Raw genomic sequence first — 5823 nt, 5'->3', positions numbered from 1 at the left:
TGTGTGTGCACGTGCACACACTTTCCCATTTCCAAGCCTGCCTTGCTCATTAGCCAGTGTGTGGAGGAACCCTCTCCTGCTCCCTCTACCCCCGCCCCCTGCCAGTGTGTGGCACATACAGTGTGGCCTTAGTAAAGTGTGGTCCCGGTGTGAAATACTGGGGAGGAGACCTGGGCCCTTGCCCCGTCTGTGGCTTCCACATCTGGCTGCATCTGGGGAGGGGCAGGTCTGGGGGTTACCAACGTCATTCAGATGCTCAAGTATGGACTGAGTCTGAACTGTAAGGCCAGCAAGGACTGCCACACACCCATGCGTCTCAGATGCCATCACACAGTGATTCTCCCCACAAACAGCTTGGACGTTCCCCAAAGAGCCCCGACAGACACCGGGAAAGTGCCTGGCTTTGGGCTACTGACTCTCCTGTGATCTGTGGGATGTGGGGCTCACTGATGGTGACCCTTACAGGCTCTCCTCTAGCAGCAGTGGTGGAAGCTGAGGCGGGGTCTGAGCTGGGGGAGGAAGGGAAGAGGCGGGAAGAGAGACATAGTCTCCCAGCCTGGCTGCAGGGCAGCTCTGGTAGACCTGCTCTGGACTCTCCTGGCTGCCCTTCTTCAGCCTCTCACCATCCTGTCCACTGGCCACTTTCTTTTCCTTTTCCCTGCTGCATCAAGGGCCTTGTGAGCCATTTGCTGGCCAGTGTCTGATTGGGAGGCCAGAGCAGTCCACCAGGCAAGAGGGGAGGAAGGTGGACCCTGGGTTTTAGCCTAGCTGCTGTGAGCACTGGAGGAGACAAGCAGGACAGGATCACTCGAGAGCGCTGTGCTATTTAATCCTCACGGAAAAGGCTTCCTGTCGGCCACGTGAAGTCCAGGCTCAGTGGAGCAGGGGACGGTGCCAAGCAGGCCCCTGCTGTGTCTCATACACATTTCTTTGCATCTGCTTCCTGGGGCCCTGTTTCTCCGTCTTAAAATGAGAGACTCAGAGCAGAAATGAAATAGCAATGTCATCCCAGCGGTGGCCCATTCTCAGAGCAGCGTGGCCACTGTGTCGGAGACCAGGGCTGGCCTGGAGGGTGTGCAGGATCGAAGCCGTTACCTGACGATGGGGGCCCCAGGCTGGGGACTTCACAGTTGGGGCACAAGAGTTCCGTGCTGGCTTGTTCTCAGGGACCCGCTGGCTTTGCTGTGGAGCTATGCCACGTTCACAGCCATCTCTAGTGACTGGCTCAGTGTCTGCTCCCTTTAGAGGCTCTGGTTCTCACCACGCTGACTTGGGGGCAGCATCCACGGGCCTCTTTGGGTGGAGCCAGCGGTGGCAGTCTCCTGCTGCCAGTCCACTGCTGGTACCCTCAGCAGTGAGCTGCTGTTGCTTAGCAACGGGATGGGGTTGGGGGCGGGGGAGGATCTGCCGAATCCTGGAATCTGGCTCCCACCTCCACAGCATGGGTTCCAGAGATGGAGGTGCTGTGCTGGTCAGGGAGGGGTCAACGCCTGGTGACGTGACGGCTCCGAGGCAGAACTTGGTGGATACTCCCTGAGATTTGGGCTTGCTGCTCGAGCGTCACTTCATAAATCACCCCACGGCCATCCGAGGAAGGGCAGGAAGGCAATGGGAGTGAGATTCAGGGGTCTGTACCTGTAGTGCCCTCACGGAGTGCCCACCTAGATGGGCAGAGAATGGCTCTGATGTCTACACAGCAGCCCAGTTGGGAGGCCAGAGGCCAGGCCGGTCCCTGACAACTTGCTAAAGGTACCAAGGGAGCAATGTGGGCTTAACCAAGCCAGGCCTTCAGTCCACCTTCGTTCTTTCAGTGCTCACTACCATCCTGGAGAGGGGAAGTGACTCGCCCAGGGTCAACGCAGCCAGGATGTGCTAGAGTCAGGGTTTGAATCCAAGCATGTGCTCTTGGTTGCTGGTGATTTGTGGCTTCCTGCCTTAGGGCCTGCCCTTGGCCCAGCCACTCATATCTGCTCTAGAACATGAGGAAAAGCTCCCCGAGGGACCCTTCCCCCTTGCTTTCTGGAGGCATGCCACTGGAGTCCCTCCTTCACGAACAGAGAAGCTGGTGGCTTTGCAGATCACAGCAGAGGACAGGACTGGCTGGCCCACAGAGGCCATGCTCATGCTCTCTGGCCATTGGCAGATTCTATGTGTTTAGTCATCTTGGGTCTGATAAAGAAGGCAGAAAGATGCTGAGGGAGATGTCAGATGAGGTGGGGTATGAGGCAGACCAAGGGAAGGATTAGAAGGGAGAGGATGTGAAATGCTGAGGAGGAAAAGAGGGCAGGAAGCAAAGGAGGGTGTGGGAAGGGGGATGGTGGTGAGAGAGATGGAGTTTCAGAAGCAGAGAGGAGGAGAGGCTGACCTAAATCCTCCCCAGAGACCCCATGTTCTGTTTGTTGAAGAAGAGATAGAAGGGGCTCTACCCAGGAAGAAGGACCAGCTGTGCAAAGGTACTGTGGTGAGTGGTACAGAATGGGATAGGATCTGAGAAAATGACCAGGACTAAAGGCGGGAGGGAGATGAGGCTGAGTAGAGGCCTGGAAAGCCATGGTGCCACATTTCTCCTGAGAGCAAAGGGGAGCCATTCCATTGCAGTGGGGGCACAGGGGTTGTTGTTCTGACTCGTATTTCTACCTGCTGGATAGAAAATGGGCCACAGAGGCCTAGGGCGGCAGCAGGGCTCCTGGAGGGGCTGGGGTCCTAGTCTAGGTGCAGGATGAGAGGGGAGTTGGGAGGGAGATGCGGGGAGGACCATATGGCCAGATGGCTGCCATGTGTCTTGTGTGGCAGAGTCAGGGCAGCCCTGATGGTTGTCGGAGCCCTGGTGCCCTCTACCTCCTGGACTGTGCTGGAAAATGCTGATACCCAGCCTGACCCAGCCTGGAATCGGCATTTGGAATCCCAAATCCCAGACCCAGAGGCTGCAGGGGAGGCAGGAGCCGGCGGGGTCGGGCTGCGGCCTCGGCATCGGTGTCCTGCAGAAGTGGGCTCAGAAGCTGACTGTGGGCTGCACGGGACTCCATCCCCACGCTCACCAGAGGTGTGAGCTCTCTGTGCACACGTGTGTGCATGTGCCGAACATGTGTGTGAGTCTGGCCTGTGTGCAGAGGGCATTCCGAAGAGCCTCTCCTGCGACCAACAGCCTTGCACAGCCCCTAAAGCCCCCCATCCAAACACACACCCAGCCAATTGGCAGTGGGAGGGAGGCATCAGAGGAGGGACAGAGGCCAAGGTCACAGGGCAGGGAGCGGGAAGCCGCCAGCCCGTCGTGTGCACGTCTTCTTGGTCTGGTGGCTCCTGGGTGGCAGCAGGCGGGCGGTGGTTGGGGGGAGCAGGAGCCCCCCCCCCAGCAACCAGCCTGGAGCGGGAGCTGGGCAATGCGGCCTCTGCCATAATCAAGGCACAATCAGCGCTAATCAGCGTGTTCTTGAAATAGACCCAACTGGATGGGGGAAGCGAGCAGCCGCCTGGGTTTGTATAGCAGCAATCAGAGGGAGGCAATTTTAGCTCTGCGGGAACAACGGCTCTTTGTCCCCAGCGCAGGGACTTGGCCCAGCCCGCCCAGGAGCCCAGCATGGTCCCCAGGGTGAAGCTTTGCAGCTGCCCAGGCCTGGAGGGGGCGCTGGAGGGGGTCCTGGGGCAGCGTGATCAGCTGTCTCCGGGGGGCAGTATGGTGCCTTGGTTGAGCACCTACTGTGTGCCCAAGGCACACAGAGATGAGAACGAGTGCCTCAGTTTCCTCATCTATGCAATGGACTAGCCCCCCTACCCCCCTGCAGCACTCCAGGACTTGGTCCACCACAAACCACTGACAAGGAGCCTTTTTGCTGCTCTGTGCCTTTCCCTTCTCCATCGTGCCCAGGGAGCCACAGGCAGGAAGTCACAGAAAACCCACAGAAGTTGACACCACCTCAGCTCCTTTCCCAGTGCTCTCAGGGAGGCTGGGGGCCCAGGGCTTGCAGAACATTGCTGAGGGGTCCCCAGCGAGGCCTCCCGCCCCTCCCAGCTCCCTGTCGCTATTTCTTTTTTTTTTTTCCTTGTTTTTTTTTTTTTGCCAGTCCTGGAGCTTGAATTGAGGACCTGGGCACTGTCCTTGGACATTTTTTGCTCAAGGCTAGTGCTCTGCCACTTGAGCCACTTCTGGCTTTTTCTGTGTAGGTGGGATGGAGAAATTGAACCCAGGGCTTCGTGCATGTTGGGCGAGCACTCTACCACTAGGCCCCACTCTTAGCCCCCACCCCGTCACCATTTCTATGGTGATCATTTTTTTTTTGTCCCTCACAACTGTGCTTGTCACCCACCCTTTTGGTGGCGAAGAAAGGATTCTAAAAAAATCACTTCATTGACTTTCTGCTATCAAGTTTGAAGGCAATAGATGTTAAGAAAAAATTAGATGGCGTGGGGAAAAAAATGGAGAAAACAAAAACCGGCCCAGGTGAGAGTGACAGTGACCATTCAGCTGTGTCTGCCCACACTTGTGGGACATGCTGTCCAGTGGATGAGGGACAGACCCTAGCTCAGGTGAGTGGAGCAGAGGCCAGGGCACCAAGGAGGGGCTGCATTATTCCTGGATCACAGCCCAGTGCCAGCAGCCATCAGTCCCCAACAGGCTGCCCTGTGCTCCCCATGCTTCACCAGCATCTGTGTACCTAGCGCACTGCAATGTCTGTGGTGAGAATATTTCCAGGGCTCTCTTTCCTGTTCACTGGGCCATGCAAATAAGAATAAAGAGATCCAGGGATTAAGGTTATACCTCTTCTTCCTCCTCCTCCTCCTCCTCCTCCTCCTCCTCCTCTTCCTCCTCCTCCTCTTCCTCCTCCTTCCCCTCTTCCTCCTCCCCTTCCTCCTTTTCCTCCTCCTCCTCTTCTTTCTTCCTGCAGCACTAGCTATTGAACTCAGGGTCACTTGCTAAGCAGGTGCTCTACCACTTGAACCACCCCCCTTTGCCTTTTTTGCTTGACCTTTTTTTTTTTCCAGGAAAAGTCTTGCAACTTTTGTTGAGGTCAGCCTCAAAGGCTAGCCACCTACCTCTGCCTCCCAAATAGCTGGGATTTCAGGCACTTGTCACCATGCCCAACTTATCTGTTGAGAGAATTCTAATTTTTGCCTGGTGAGAGGTGAGGACTGATTACAGCGGTGTTAGTCAGGATAGGATGAAGACTCTGGCATCATTTTTGCACCTCTGGGGCAGGGCAGGGGTGGGGGGAGCTACCAGACCCTAATCCCTCAGAGTCTTGGCTCCAGGGCTGGCCTCACGGGCCTCAGTTTAGCTGCAGTGCCACCTGGTGGCCTATTATTTGCCACCGAGGCAGATGAGTGTGGGTATCCCCACTCAGGGCCCCAGATATCTTCTTGCCCTTTTAAGGAAACACAGCCATCTCCGACCACTTGTGGGAAACCGGGATGCGTGAGGAGGTGCCTGTGGGAAGACAGGGTGCCCAAAGTTCCTGGAGACCTCCCTGCCTTCCCCTCACGCCACCCACAGCTTCCTGAGGCAACGCTGACAGACGGATGGCCGTGGTGGTACCCAAAGATGATGTCATAGCTTTTTTGTGTCCACATGACTAGACAAAGGGATGCCCAGATAGCTGTCACAATGGTGCCTCGGGGTGCGAGCTCATCTCTGGAAGAGTAGACTCGAGTCAGTGGACACAGTAAAGATGGCTGCCACCCATGTGGTATACCCATGTGGGTACAATCAGCGAGGGGACCCAAGACTTGGATGGGCGTGAGGTGGAGAAAGTGGATTTGCGCTCTCTACTTGGACCACGGCCTCTTTTTTTCTCTCAGGTCTTTGGGTTTGGACTGGAGCAACCCAGC

Source organism: Megascapheus bottae, chromosome 33 (genome assembly GCF_031878675.1).
Source record: "Megascapheus bottae isolate mThoBot1 chromosome 33, mThoBot2.hap1, whole genome shotgun sequence".
NCBI lineage: Eukaryota > Metazoa > Chordata > Mammalia > Rodentia > Geomyidae > Megascapheus > Megascapheus bottae.
This window is presented reverse-complemented; position numbering follows the sequence as displayed.